At 55.2% G+C, this 14,235-nt stretch overlaps 1 protein-coding gene across 7 annotated transcripts in view; it reads left to right on the top strand.

Annotated features, from left to right (window-relative positions):
* Positions 1 to 14,235, top strand: part of CNOT1 (CCR4-NOT transcription complex subunit 1) — a 2,171,110-nt gene that overhangs the window by 502,562 nt on the left and 1,654,313 nt on the right. The gene's annotated exons all lie outside the window — the stretch shown is intronic.

Below are 14,235 nucleotides of genomic sequence, written 5' to 3'. Positions count from 1 at the left end.
CCTTCAGTAAAGCGAGAGGAGCTAGCAGTCAAAGAGGCCACCTTAAGAGTTCCAGAGGTGGAAAACAGGGTACTCGAGGTGCCAAGGCCGCTCGGCAGTTGCCTCTTTGCCCTCAGGCAACGCCGCTACCGCTCAGTCTTGAGGCCAGGTCCCATGGTCCGTCGGTTGGGGGAAGGCTGGCGCAGCATCTTGTAGAGTGGCATGCCATTACTTCAGATGTCTGGGTTCTGGAGATCATAACCCACGGCTACGGTCTTCCTTTTCGGTAGAGGCCTCACGCCTATCCACCTGGGAACCACTTTGAAAAGGCCGGATCCGCTCCTTGCGCACGAAATTCAAGCCCTGCTGGAGAAAGGCGCCATAGAACTGGTGCCTGTAGCAGAGAGGAACAAGGGATGGTATTCCCCTTATTTTTTGATTTCGAAGAAAGATGGGGGAATTGAGACCCATCATGGACTTGCGCGGTTTGAACATACTCCTCAGGAAGGACAAGTTCAAGATGGTTACTCTCTCTCAAGTCCTCCAGGCCCTTCAACTTCAGGATTGGTTGGTGTCTCTCGACCTCAAGGACGCTTACTTCCATGTGCCGATCCATCCCAAGCACAAGAAGTACCTGAGGTTCGCGGTTGCCGACTCGCACTTTCAGTTTCGGGTCCTGCCGTTCGGATGGACCTCCGCCCCGAGGGTTTTCACCAAGCTCATGGTGGTGGTGGCAGGGCATCTCAGGAAAGGGGGAATTCACGTCTACCCCTACCTGGACGATTGGTTGATCAGGGGGAGCTCTCCCAAGCAAGTCCTGGATCATCTGTCCGTCACCTGCCACTCCCTTCACAAGCTGGGCTTCTCCATCAATTTAAAGAAGTCACATTTGACACCAACACAGCGGCTCCAGTACATCGGAGCAGTGCTCGACACATCCCTGGGGCAGTGTTTTCCTCCCCAGGTGAGGGCTCTTCACACTCAGCAGATGGTGCACAAGTTTCAACTTGCCCAGAATCTCCCAGCGTCCGAGTTCTTGAGACTGCTCGGCCTCTTGGCATCCTGCATTCTTCTGGTGCCAGAGGCTCATCTGCGGATGAGATCTTTGCAGTGGGCACTCAAGCTCCAGTGGTCTCAGTCCTCCGGCAGGCTGTCCGACCCTGTTCAGGTGCTGCCCTCGTCGCCCAAGACCTTCTGTGGTGGGCCGTCGAAGGCAATCTGATGAAGGGGGCCCCATTTTGGCTGCCCTGGCCGGAGTTGACGATCGTGACGGACGTATCCCTCACGGGATGGGGAGCTCATGGCAACGAGTTGATAGTCAGCGGTTGTTGGTCTCCGTCGGCGTCCAGACTCCATATCAATCTGTTGGAGCTGAGGGCCATCAGGCTTGCCCTGAAGGCTTTTCTGCTGACTGTGCCAGGAAAGAGTGTCCTGATTCTAACGGACAACACGATGGCCATGCACTACCTCAACAAAAAGGGGGGGGTGGGGGCAGGGTCACTTCCTCTTTGCAAGGAGGCGATGCAGCTCGAGTTCTGGGCCATCCAGCAGGAAGTTTCGATCTCGGCTGTTCATCTGGCCGGAGACGACAACGAGACGGCGGACGCTCTGAGTAGGCAGAACATGATCTCTCACGAGTGGGAGCTGGCTCAGGAGATTCTCCTGGAGATCTTCGCCCTTTGGGGGACCCCTAAAGTGGATCTCTTCGCCTCCAGTGTCAACCGGCAGTGCGAGAGGTTCTGCTAGCGGGAATTTCCTCCAAAAGGAGCCTTAGGAGACGCGTTGGTGGTGGAGTGGTCATTCCCACTGCTGTATGCGTTTCCTCCAGTCCCCGTCATCCCGCAAGTACTGCGGAGGTTCGGTTCCGGATGATCCTCATTGCTCCGGCGTGGGCCCGGAGGACGTGGTACCCGGACCTTCTCAACTTGTCCATCTGCCCTCCACGTAGTTTTCCCTGTCGAGACGATCTGCTGTCACGGGAGGGGGTCAGGTTCTCCATCCAGAGGTCAGATCCCTCAACCTTCACGCTTGGCTTCTGAAAGGTTGAGGTATAAGGATTGGGACCTCCCTGAAGATGTGATGGAGGTGTTACTCTCGGCCAGGCGGCTGCCAACAAAGTCTCTGTGCCGTTGGAGAAAGTTCTGCGACTGGTGCAGAGTTAAGAATGTGGATCCTTTTGAGTGCGACATTCCCATGGTTCTGTCTTTTTTGCTTTCCTTGGCCCACAGGGGCTTGCAAGTGGGGACCATTAAAGGTTACCTGGCGGCGCTGTCCATATTTAAGCGCTCGTCTGAAGAATGTTCCTATTTTAGGATTCCTTCAATTTCTCAGTTTTTGAAAGGGCTTACTAATGTGTTTCCTCCATCACCTTTTCTGGTGCCCTGTTGGGATTTGAACCTTGTTAAGTTTCTTATGGGTGCTCTGTTTGAGCCTTTGCATTCTTGTCCTTTGAGACTCTTAACTCTGAAAACTGTTTTTGGTTGCGGTTACTTCCGCTCGCAGAGTGAGTGAGTTACAGGCACTTTCAGTTAAGCCACCCTTCACTGTTTCATAAGGACAGGGTTGTCCTTGGAGTTCGTCCGTCCTTTCTTGCGAAGGTGGTTTCGGAATTTCATTTGAGCCAGTAGGTTGTTCTTCCGGCGTTCTATCCTCCTCCACATCCTGGTAAGGAAGAGGAGAGGCTCCATAGGCTTGATCCTAGGAGAGCATTGAGCTTTTATATTTCGCGCATGTCCCGGGTCAGAGTGGACGATCAACTTTTCATTGGTTACGCTGGAAAGCGTTTGGGACAAGCGCTGACGAAACAGACTGTCTCGTTGGATTATTTTAGCTATCTCCGAGTGTTACCGCTTGGCGGGTAAGGACCCTCCGGCTGGCTTGCGGGCCCATTCTACCAGGGGAGTGGCTGCCTCTAATGCCCTGCAGAGGGGTGTTCCTATTCGTCACATCTGTGATGCAGCCATCTGGGCTTCAGTACATACATTTGTACGTCAGTACTCCCTCGATTCCATCAGAGGGCAGGATCTGGCCTTTGGCAAGGCAGTCCTTTATTCCGCAATTTCATTGGGCATGCTAAATTTGTGTTCTAAATTATTTTCCCACCTCCTTGCCTGGTACAGCTTTGGCAGTCTGTCATATATATGGAATATGTCGGAAGACCCAATCTCCTTGAAGTTACTTTCTTACCTGGTAACGTTCATTCGATGGGATGGTCCGACGACGTATTCCATAACGCTCCATACCTACCCCGCTGCAATATTTCTTTTGCGATTGCAGCGTGCGTTCCGCAAGGCCTTGTGTGTCTGACTGGCAGAAAACTGGTGGCGCACGTTCTGGGGGAAAAAACTACAACTGAGGCTACGGGCATTGTGCGTCCTACTTATCACATCGGGTGACGTCGGCCGTCGGAGGAGGTCCTCGGGGATGGCGCATCGACATCATGGACGCAGACGCCGAAGATTTTCCGAAGCAGCACAGCTGTGGACATTACCGGTCATAGATATGGAATACGTCGTCGGACACTCCCATCGAAAGAACGTTACCAGGTAAGAAAGTAACTTGTTCTTGTCCAGCATGGGTCTGGCATGGATTCACATGCGAACCCTCCCGCCTACCCCTCTGCGGCTCTTCACTTGGTCATTCTGCCACTTCACGTGCTACAAAATCTGAGGATGGCTGCCAGAGGCGGGGCTTAGGGAGGGGGCAGTCATTGGCTGTGGGCAGTATGACCCAGAGATCAGTGATTGGTTACTACTAAGACAGACAGATCAGAAACGAAACTGATACTGTTTTTTTTTTTTCTGTACCGAGGATTCCCATCCTTACTGGGAATATTCATGAGCATGTGAATCCATGCCAGACCCATGCTGAAGAACAGTTACAGGTAAGTAACTTGTTCCTTTATCAGTGAATGGTCTGACCGGGTGCATGGCAGCATAGTGGATCCGTACAGTCCATCGATCCATGCAGTGGGCATTAGCCAGTATAAATGAATATTGCGCCATAATTTGCTGTATCGTGTGGGCTGCTCTGGTATTACCCCGGGTCTAGCAGTAGACCAGTCTTGCGGTCTTGAGGTATTGGTGTTGCAGTCACCCCTCCACACTCCTCCCCAGAGAACTGGGTTTTCTGGTGCCCTCCCAATAAGGGTTGCCACATGCGCATTAAAAAAAGGCTGGGTTGTCTGTTTGAGCCATGTGTGTTGACCAAAGTAACAGCTTCATTATTAATTGTACCCGTAACAACCACTGATCTGCCGTCGGGATCAATATGGATGGATTCAGGGTTGAAGTCTATAGATTTATGAATTCGCGTAATCGCTAATCTTGCTTGCGAAGAGTACGAGGTATAATAACTTCTCTAGCACCACCTTGGTGCTATTTTGCTGTGTTGTCAACGCCATGGCTTGCCTGCAGCATGACCACATTAGGGGAGTGCCGCTCCAAATAGGCGTTAAGCCCTCGTACATTCCAAGAGCTCAACTTCAAAGTGTTGGCCATTTGTGTCTATTGTGTGTATCAAATTTGTAGTTATTTAGAAGGTCCATTTCCTGGCTTTTATGCCATGCTGCCCGGTTTACCCACGTGGAATTTTCTGTTCTCCAGCATGGGGTCTGGCATGGATTCACATGCTCATGAATATTCCCCGTCGTCAGGCTGGGAATCCTCGGTAAAGAAAAAACCAGTATCAGTTTCGTTTCTGATCTGTCTTTCGTAGTAATAACCAATCACTGGTCTCTGCGTCATACTGACCACAGCCAATGACTGCCCTCTACCTAAGCACCGCCTCTGGCAGCCATCTTCAGATTTTTACCGCACGTTCATGTGTTGGGATCCTCGTGCTATTGCTCTCGAGCGTTAGTGCTATTTTTTCGTGCTTTTTACAAAAAACTTCGATTCTTTCGGTCAAAAGAGCCTCAAGCTCCACCGATTCTACATCCGATCAACGGGGACCCGTGTCGGATTCATCTGTGCCCCTCAAGGGTGAAGATTTCGTCGAGCTACACTTCGGAGGACTCCAGAAGCTTCTCAGGCCCGGTCTCGGAGATGGCCCAGGAGAAGGGAAGCTCGACGCCCGGAAAGCTGTTCAGGGTCTGCCCTGGATGCCAGCTGCAGAACGTCTTCAAGGAGGACGAAAACTCTTTCTGCCTTTACTGCCTTCATGAGGACAAGACGCACGTGGAGAAGGACTGTGCGTTTTGCGGCAACATGTCGGAACGGACCATGAAGGACCGCCATCAACGTCTCGCCAACTGGCTGGAGGGTAAGAGCCCGTCTGGCGAGAAGAAGAAGAAATCCGAGCGGTCTTCTAAGACCTTTGAGGGCGCCCCGGCGACGGGGGCCCAACATAAGGCCAAGCACCGCGAGTCCGCTGGCACCGGGAGCGCCGAACGGTCGGGCTCTAGGGGCGCCAGGCAGGGCGCACCCTCCCCGGCACCATCAACCACGAGCCAACGCTCTGGGTCGGGTAAGAGGAAGGCCGAGCACCCGGCGAAGCTCCTGGAGAGGCCCCGGTCGAGCTCTAAGGCAGAGGAGGAGCGTGGCAGTGCCCCCTCCCTCAAGGATAAGGCGGTGAGCGCACCTAAGGTGGTGAAGGCCTTGATCCATCCGACCAAGCCCTCTATCGAAACGGTCGCGGCGGCCCTGGCTCAGCCTGTGGTGGCTGCACCAGTGGTGGCGACCTCAGGGCCCAGAATCTCCCTGCCTCCTCGGAGGGAGTCTTCCTTTGTGCCCATCGATAGGACCCCCGTGAAACCCCCCGTGGGGAAGAAGGGGGGGCAGGGCGTCGTCGTAGATTCGGCCTCAACCTCAGAAGAGGAGCTGATCGAGGTCTTAAGCCACGGCCTAGGCGTGGAAGAAGGCCAGCCCGTCGGAATGGACCCCGACGCAGGTGACGACGACGACATCGTCGAGGATACCGACGGGGCCCCTGCTCGCCCGTCGGATTCCCCTCTGCCAGCGCCGCAAGACAACTCGGCGGCCATTTTGTTGGCCATACAGTCCTTATGCTCCGAGATAAGGACGAGGCTACCGTTACCGACGGAGGAACCTCTCCCGTCGGGGGATCCAGAACCGGGACCTTCTGGTGTTCCCCCTACCAAGAAAAGAAGGATCCATCCACCACCTCCTTTTCAACCGTCGCGCCCCTTCCAGCCCTCCTCCCCGTCCACCCGAGGGGATGATACGGGGACTGACACGGCAGCGACGGGTACGGACGACGAGGCATACGACGAGGATTTTCCGTCGTCGCCTCCCACCAGGGCCTCTCCGCCCGACGAGATCGGATCTTTCCACTCCATGATCTCCAGGGCTTCCGAGCTTTTCCAACTCTGCCCTGAGGAGAAGAAAAAGGAAGGCTTCCTTTATCAGCGGCGCGAGGCCAAGAGGAAGACGGTCCTCGCAGTGCCTCTGTTGGACGACATTTGGGATGAGGGCCTTTCCCTCCTCAAGAACCCTTCCACGACGCCAGCTAGAAGAGACCGGTACGAGAAAAAGTACCGGGTCCCGGACACGGCCCCCCTATGCCTCCGGGCGCAGCCTACCCCGGACTCCGTCGTCTCCGCGGCAGCCAGGAAGAAAGCGGGGGGGGGCGCGGCCTCCACATCGACTTCCCCGCCGGACGGCGAGGGAAAGAAATTGGATACTATGGGGCGTAGAGTCATCTCGTCGGCAGCGGCGACGATTAAAGCGGCCAACACCTTGGCTATCGTGGCCCGCTACGACAGGGAGCTCTGGTACAAGATGGCTCCCCTGCTGGATTTTCTGCCGGACGACAAGAGGGCGGAGGCCCTTGAGATCCTGCAGGAAGGTGAGGTGGCCTCTAACCACGCCATCACCGTGGCGACGGACATCGCCGACACTGGGTTCCGCCAGCTGGGCAACAGCGTTTGCCTTCGACGTCGTGGATGGCTCAAAGCTACGGACTTCCGGCAGGACGTCCAGACCAGAGTCCTGGACATGCCCTTCGACGGGAACAACCTGTTTGGGAAGACAGTGGACGATTCCCTTCAGGCCATCAAGGCGGATACGGAGACGGCCCGGGCCCTTGGAGTCCTGCAACGACGGACGCCCTTTCGGAGCGGCGGAGGCAAGGGCGCCTCCAAAGGTTCCGGCGGCGGTTTCGCTTCCTACCGTCAAGCGGCCCGCTCTTCGTCGCAAGAGGCCTACAGAGGACGAGGCAAGTCTAGCGGACCCCGCCGTCGTCGCCAAGGAGGTCAAGGCGGCAAGGCCGCGTCCAAGCAGGATTGAACCGGCCGTGGGGTCGGGCCCCCACCGAAGCACCCCGGTGGGAGGCCGGCTGGCGGGCTTCGTCAGCGTGTGGGAGTCCATCTCCACCGACCGTTGGGTGCTGGACGCCCTGGCCCGGGGCCGCGCGCTCGAGTTTCAAAGAAGGTGCCCGCGCGTCCCCCCCGTGGCCAGGAAAGAACTTCACGTCCCTCAACTTCTCCTGGAGGTAAAGGCGATGCTCAGAAAGGGCGCCATCGAACTCGTCCCAAAGAGGCTTCGGGGCTCCGGAGTCTACTCGAGATACTTCCTCGTGAAGAAGACGGGAGGATGGCAGGGCGGAACATTACCAGTTCAAAGCCCTTCCCTTCGGACTACGGTCGGCACCCAGGGTATTCACCAAGTGCCTTGCACCGGTGGCGGCGCAGCTGCGCCGCGAGGGGATTCACGTCTACCCCTACCTGGACGACTGGCTCATCCGCGCCAAGACGAGGGAGCTCGCCGTGGTCCACACGGCAAGGACCGTCCAACTCCTCACGGACCTGGGATTCTCCGTGAACTACGCCAAATCCCACCTGGTGCCCGCGCAAGTCGCACTGTTTCTGGGAGCGAGGCTCGACACAGTGTCCCTTCTGGCCTCCCCGTCGGAGGAGAGGACCAGGACCATCTTGGGCAAGGTGCAACGGATGTTGGTGGCCGACGCGGCCAAAGTGAGGTCCATCAAGTCCCTCCTCGGGATGATGTCTTCCTGCATCTACCTCATTCCCATGTGCAGGCTCCGGATGCGCCCGTTGCAAGAATTCCTGGATGCGCGCTGGATCCAGACGACGGGCAGCTTCGAGGAAAGGATCAAGCTCGACGAGAGTTTCCGACGAGCGATACGGTGGTGGGGCACCCGCGCGCATCTGACGGCGGGCATGGACTTCCAGACCCCAGCCCACCAGGAGACTGTGACCACGGATGCCTCCCTGGAAGGGTGGGGAGCGCACACCGAAAATCTGCACGCAAGGGGACTCTGGCTCCCGACGGAGAAGTCCCTACATATCAACGTCCTGGAGCTCCGTGCAGTGTTTTGGGCCCTCAGGTCCTTCCTTCCGTCCCTCAAGGGCAAGGTGGTGAGGATCTTCACCGACAACACCACCACCATGTTTTACATCAGGAAACAGGGCGGAACCAGGTCCCCAGCGCTGTCCAAGGAGGCGCAGGACCTGTGGCATTGGGCCGTCGCCCAACGGATTTTTCTGGTGCCGTTTCATCTGGCAGGGATAAAAAACACCATCGCCGACTCACTCAGCAGGGAGCTGCGCTCGTGCCACGAGTGGGAGCTACGGCAGGATCTGGTGGATCGCCTCTTCCGACGGTGGGGCACACCCCAGATCGACCTGTTCGCGACGGCGACGAACACCAAGTGCCGGAGGTTCGCCAGCAGGTTTCCCCAGACGAGGAGCATGGGCGATGCTTTCTCGTTCCCCTGGGAGGGCCTGTTCCTCTACGCGTTCCCTCCCTTGCCTCTGCTAATCCGGCTCATCAACCAGCTCAAGAGGTCACGGTGCAGGATGATCCTCGTCGCACCTGCGTGGCCGAGGCAGATATGGTTCCCGGACCTTCTGGACTTGTCAGCGTCCCCGCCGATCAAGCTGCCGGCGGACGCGGATCTACTCTCCAGGGAAGGAGGCGCCATCCTCCACCACGACCCGAAGTCGCTGAACTTGCAGGCCTGGCTCCTGCAGCGCTAGAGTTTGGAGGATACGACATACCGGCCGATTGCAGAGAGGTTCTTGCAAAGGCCAGGGCGTCCTCGACTCTTAAATGCTACGGACACAAATGGAAGAGGTTCTCTGTCTGGTGCCACGCACAGAAGATTAACCCTCTACGGATTACGGCTCCCCAAGTACTGCCGTACCTGCTGACGCTGGCCAAAGCTGGTCTGGCACACGCGTCCATCAAGATTCATCTTGCTGCGATCTCCCGATACACCAGAACCACGGGCCGGACGTCCTTGTGGTCTCATCGTCTGGTGAAAGAGTTCATGAAGGAACTGTCCAGATCGTTCCCGCCGGTGAAGGCTCCGGCCCCGGCGTGGGAGCTCAACGTGGTGCTGACCAAGCTCATGGGACCTCCGTTCGAGCCTCTGCACTCGGCCCCGTTGAAGTTTCTATCGTGGAAAACAGCTTTTCTTGTGGCCATCACCTCCGCACGACGAGTGGAAGAGATCCAGGCCCTTTCCTGCAAGGCCCCGTACTTGACTTTCCACGACACGAGGGTAGTGCTCAGGACGCACCCCTCCTTCATGCCCAAGGTACCGTCAGACTTCCATCTCAACGAACCCTTGGTGTTACCTGTGTTTTTCCCGTCGCCTTCGTCGCCGGCTGAGAGGACTTTGCACTCGCTGGATGTAGCTAGAGCGCTGAAGTTCTACGTGGACCGCACGAAGGGTTTTCGGAAGACGTCACAACTCTTTGTGAACTTTGGACCTGTCAATCAGGGGAAGGCTCTCTCGAAGGCTTCCATCTCCAGATGGCTCTCCGGCTGTATCATGTGCTGTCACCGGTTGGCAAACCGACCGCTGCCTGGCCGTCCGAGAGCCCATTCCACCAGAGCGATCGCAGCTACCACGGCGTTCCTATCTGGTGTGCCCCTGCTGGACATATGCAGGGCTGCTACGTGGAGGTCGACGCACACCTTCACGAAATTCTACTGCGTCGACCGGGATTCCAGGGAGGAGTCCAGGGTCGGCCAAGCAGTGCTGCGCAACCTGTTCGCCTGAGGTGAGCCTGGTGAGGAGGTAAGATGCTTAATGTTGAGTTGATGTGATGCTTAATGTTGAGCCTTTGCCACCTCCCGTGGTTGTGCATGTGTGTACTGCTATGTATTCTTTATTCATGAGCATGTGAATCCATGCCAGACCCCATGCTGGAGAAGGAACAAGTTACTTACCTGTAACTGTTGTTCTCCAGCATGGGTCTGGCATGGATTCACATGCGAACCCTCCCGCCTACCCCTCTGCGGCTCTTCACTTGGTCATACTGCCACTTCACGTGCTTCCAAATCTGAAGATGGCTGCCAGAGGCGGTGCTTAGGTAGAGGGCAGTCATTGGCTGTGGTCAGTATGACGCAGAGACCAGTGATTGGTTATTACTACGAAAGACAGATCAGAAACGAAACTGATACTGGTTTTTTCTTTACCGAGGATTCCCAGCCTGACGACGGGGAATATTCATGAGCATGTGAATCCATGCCAGACCCATGCTGGAGAACAACAGTTACAGGTAAGTAACTTGTTCCTTACCATCCACTCGTGGGACATATGGTCCCAGTCGAGCCACTCGATTGCATCTTGTTCATGTTGATCAACTCTATCAACACCCCCCACCGCACCATCTACCCAACTTGATGTATACCCAATTGAAGGTTGGATGCTTCCAGAGGCACTATGTTGGCTGACATGCCCCCCCCCCCTCGGGCTCAGGTGTACCCACCTAAATTTTCTTAACATTTTCTCTTCCTATGGTTATACTGTTTACTTAAGTGTTCCTCACTGTTCAATCATTAACATTCCCTCCATCCTCCTCGTCCCCCAGCGGGTTAATCGGTTCCCTTTCCGTACGCGGTGGTGGTGCCAGTATAGAGGCCTCAACATAATTAAGTGCATCTGGTGGGGATTCAAAAGTGAACTCTTCCCCCATGCTGTATTCTTAGTTTTGCTTAGTACGGTACTTTACATGCTCTTAGTCTTCATACTGTAGTGTACCAAATTCTCTGGACATCTTCAGGATGGATTCTTGCTCCCTATAGTTCAGGAGCCTGGCTTTTATCGTGCGCAGGGGTGCTCCCGGTCGTGGCTCTGTGGCGAGTGTGGTGTGCCCTTTAGACTAGGATCTGCGCAGATAATCTGGAGGTGTCAAACCTAGATTTCAGCAGAGTTTCGCCAAAACGATCCATAGGACCCTGGGTTGCAGATTCAGGCACTCCAATGATACTTACGTTGTGCCTAGAGCGCGATTCGAGGCCGTCTCACTTATTCCTTACCTTGGTCAACTCTGTCGCGATCATGCTGTTGAAGTGTCATAAGCTGTACTAACCCGCGCTTAAACCTAGTTTAGTCTGCCACTTTTTTCCAACTTCGCCTTGAGGGAGCCCATATCGTCCAAATTCACACTTATTGCTAGGAATCCACTCTGCATTGTTTGGAGGAGGTGGTCCTCTCGTGTATTACATTCATTTGGCTCATCTCGGCTGGTAGGTTGATTGGGCGTTTCTGGGCCTTGGGGCTGCAGTGGAGTCTATTGGGCCTTTCTTTTTATTGGCACCTTTTAGTCATGATGTTGGAGGACGTTGTAGTATAATTATCAGTTTGCTGCTGTGGATTCCCATTCTAGCGAGTGGGATTCAGTCAGTGCACAGCCCACAAGTCCAGATATATCCTGGGAGGCCAATGTGGTGCCCTCCCTGAAGTGTTGGTAAGAACCTGGCCACTCTAGACGCGGATGTCCCACCCTACAGTTATTTGTTATGTTATAGGCACTGCTCCAAGGGTTACCGCAAGCTGATATATTTGGGGTTTCTTGCTTCTGTGCCTCCTTTGAGCTGGGATTGTCGTTTTCAACCAGGGTTTGTTAATGTAGGGCGAAATGGTGATGCAGGAGTGTTCCCTGTAGCGTGCTTCAGACATCAATGAGGTTGCCCAATGTCCCCCATTTGCCCAGACGGCACTAGTTCATCATAGCCCAAATTCAGCGAAGGGTGGTTACGACGTTTCGGTTGGTGGCATGACTTGATGTTATACAGCAGTGGTGGTGAGGAGTTCTGGCCTCCTATAGATCACCCGGGCTGCAAGCGTGTTTGTTCAGGGAGACAGTCCAAGCGTCACGCTCGCAGTTTGATCCACGGTCCTACCTGCCAGCTAATTCCAGTCCGAGTACACCAACCTATCCACCAAGCTGTGTGGGGTAATATATCAGTCTGGTAGGCAGATAGGTTTCAACCATTGGGCAAGCTATTAGCACATTTTCTCTGTATTCTTGGAATGGCAGCTCATTGGCACCTCGGGCCTCCAGTTGCCATGCTCCGGTGGAGTCCGGCAAACTCCAGTCAGCTTCACTGGGTTACCGCCTAACATGCTGTCACTGTTTGGTTATGTAGTACTTGTTCATACTTCGTGCTTGCAGGCCCCCACGGGACTCCCAGCGGATCAGCTATAGTGCTGGCCTTGCTGTATTGGAAGACCTGGGCACTAGTCTGTCCGCTCCAGTCTCGCCTGGGATATTTTACATATTGGGAGTTTTCTTCTTCTTCCCTCCCAAGTATTGCGGGTAGCGGCCGGCTGCTGTGCATCCACATTTCGGCTTTCCCCGTCCCTGGAGACGTCGGTAATATCCAAATTCTACCCGGGGGGGCAGGTCAATCACCCTGGGGGGGGCAGTTCAATCGCACTCACTGGTGTAAGCTGAACGGGTCGGAATGCGCTCACCAAATGTTTCTCTTTTTGAGGTAGAAGAAAGTGGTTATGGGGAAGCCCGGCGTGGGTCACACCATCTTCCTCTGACCATTGGTGTCTGGCTCGTTTTCCTCACTGCGGTTGCCGTTCCAGCCTCTGCAGGGAGATTTGCGTCTTCAGTTTTCTGTCCACTCCCCACGGAGCCCAAGTAGTAGTTGGGCTGCGGCAGTGAATTGCTGTCTGCTTCAGCTTCCAATGTCGACCCACGAAGTCACAGGCCGCGGTGCCTCCCTGCAGGACGCCGCAACAGCTCAGCCCACGCACTACGGGGCCAGGCTTCAGATGGTTCCAGACCCACTCCGGGACCATCCCAATCTCAGTTTTGGGAGAGTCTATGCCTGGGATAGTTATCTTCACATTCTGGTATACTCCTACGTCCCGTCCCCTTTCCTCCATACTTAAGGGAAATCTCTCCGTCCTGTGAGACGGGACCGGAGCACTTTGTAAAAAGCATCCAAACATTTTTTTCAAAAATGTGCCCTTCCTCTTTCTGCGTGGGGCCCGGCACACGGCCATAACCCCGCCTACCTTGGCTCTGCCCCGCACATCGCCCATCAGTCCTTTTCTCCGCTCTTTCGGGACGGGACGCAGTTGCATCCTTGGAAGATTTTCTTCCTTTTCTCCTCTCTGGCTCTCGCTAGAGATCGTGTACTAGTCTGTCATTCAAACTAGATTTTCCAGATTGTTCATCGTGTCACCGTCGTTTCGCGAGGGCGGATCCCCATCCTCTTTGTTTAGAGTGCTTGGGTCCGGATCACCGTTGGGACTCCTGTTTTTACTGCGACTCCCCTTTGGTCCGGGCACTTCAACGTCGGTTGGAGGTGTTCCGACGAACTCCTCCTTCACATTTTCAGGCGTTCATCGACAAGAAAAAACACCCGGCAAGTTCTTTACTTTTCAGAGCACCCTCGCCGGGGGATACCTTTCCAGTTTCCTCTCGGGCTGGGAGGGGCGTTGATCACTCTGTCACCAGGGTTCGCCCTGTGGTGCCCGTTGGGCCTAATAATTGTACCAGAGTTTTCTCCGAGGGTCTCTGTAAGCGGCCTGTGGATACTGGAGCACGCTCAGAGGCCCCTCCTGTGGGGCTGTTTGTAGACCTAGTTCTACTGAATCGTGGGATGCCTCTGTCGGTTTCCCTCAAAAATAAGACCGGGGTGTGCCCCGAGGCCTTGCTGTTACCGAACGGATGTTCGAGGCCCGCACGGATAAATCTGTCACCGGACGTGGGCCCGAGGTCCCTGTTTCAGAAGCTAAAGTTACCAACATTTCTGAGGGACCTGGCAAGGCCTTACCGGTGAAGGCTGTTTCTCACCGTTCCCGCTATTGCGGTGACACCAGATCTGTTGAGGGGGCAAAGAAGGAAAGCTTCTTTTACCGGCAGTGTCGAGGTCCTTCCTGGGAAGGCTGATTTGGTGGTTGGTATGTCGCAGAAACATTCCAGGCCTCACAGTACCGGCTCTGCCGAGGTTCCTTATGTTAAGGCTAAAGTTAAGACCCCTGATCCATCGACGGGGACCCCTGCCTCACTCATGTGCC

This window comes from Ambystoma mexicanum, chromosome 1p (assembly GCF_040938575.1).
Source record: "Ambystoma mexicanum isolate Mex_15411 chromosome 1p, UKY_AmexF1_1, whole genome shotgun sequence".
Classification (NCBI taxonomy): domain Eukaryota; kingdom Metazoa; phylum Chordata; class Amphibia; order Caudata; family Ambystomatidae; genus Ambystoma; species Ambystoma mexicanum.
This window is presented reverse-complemented; position numbering and strand designations above follow the sequence as displayed.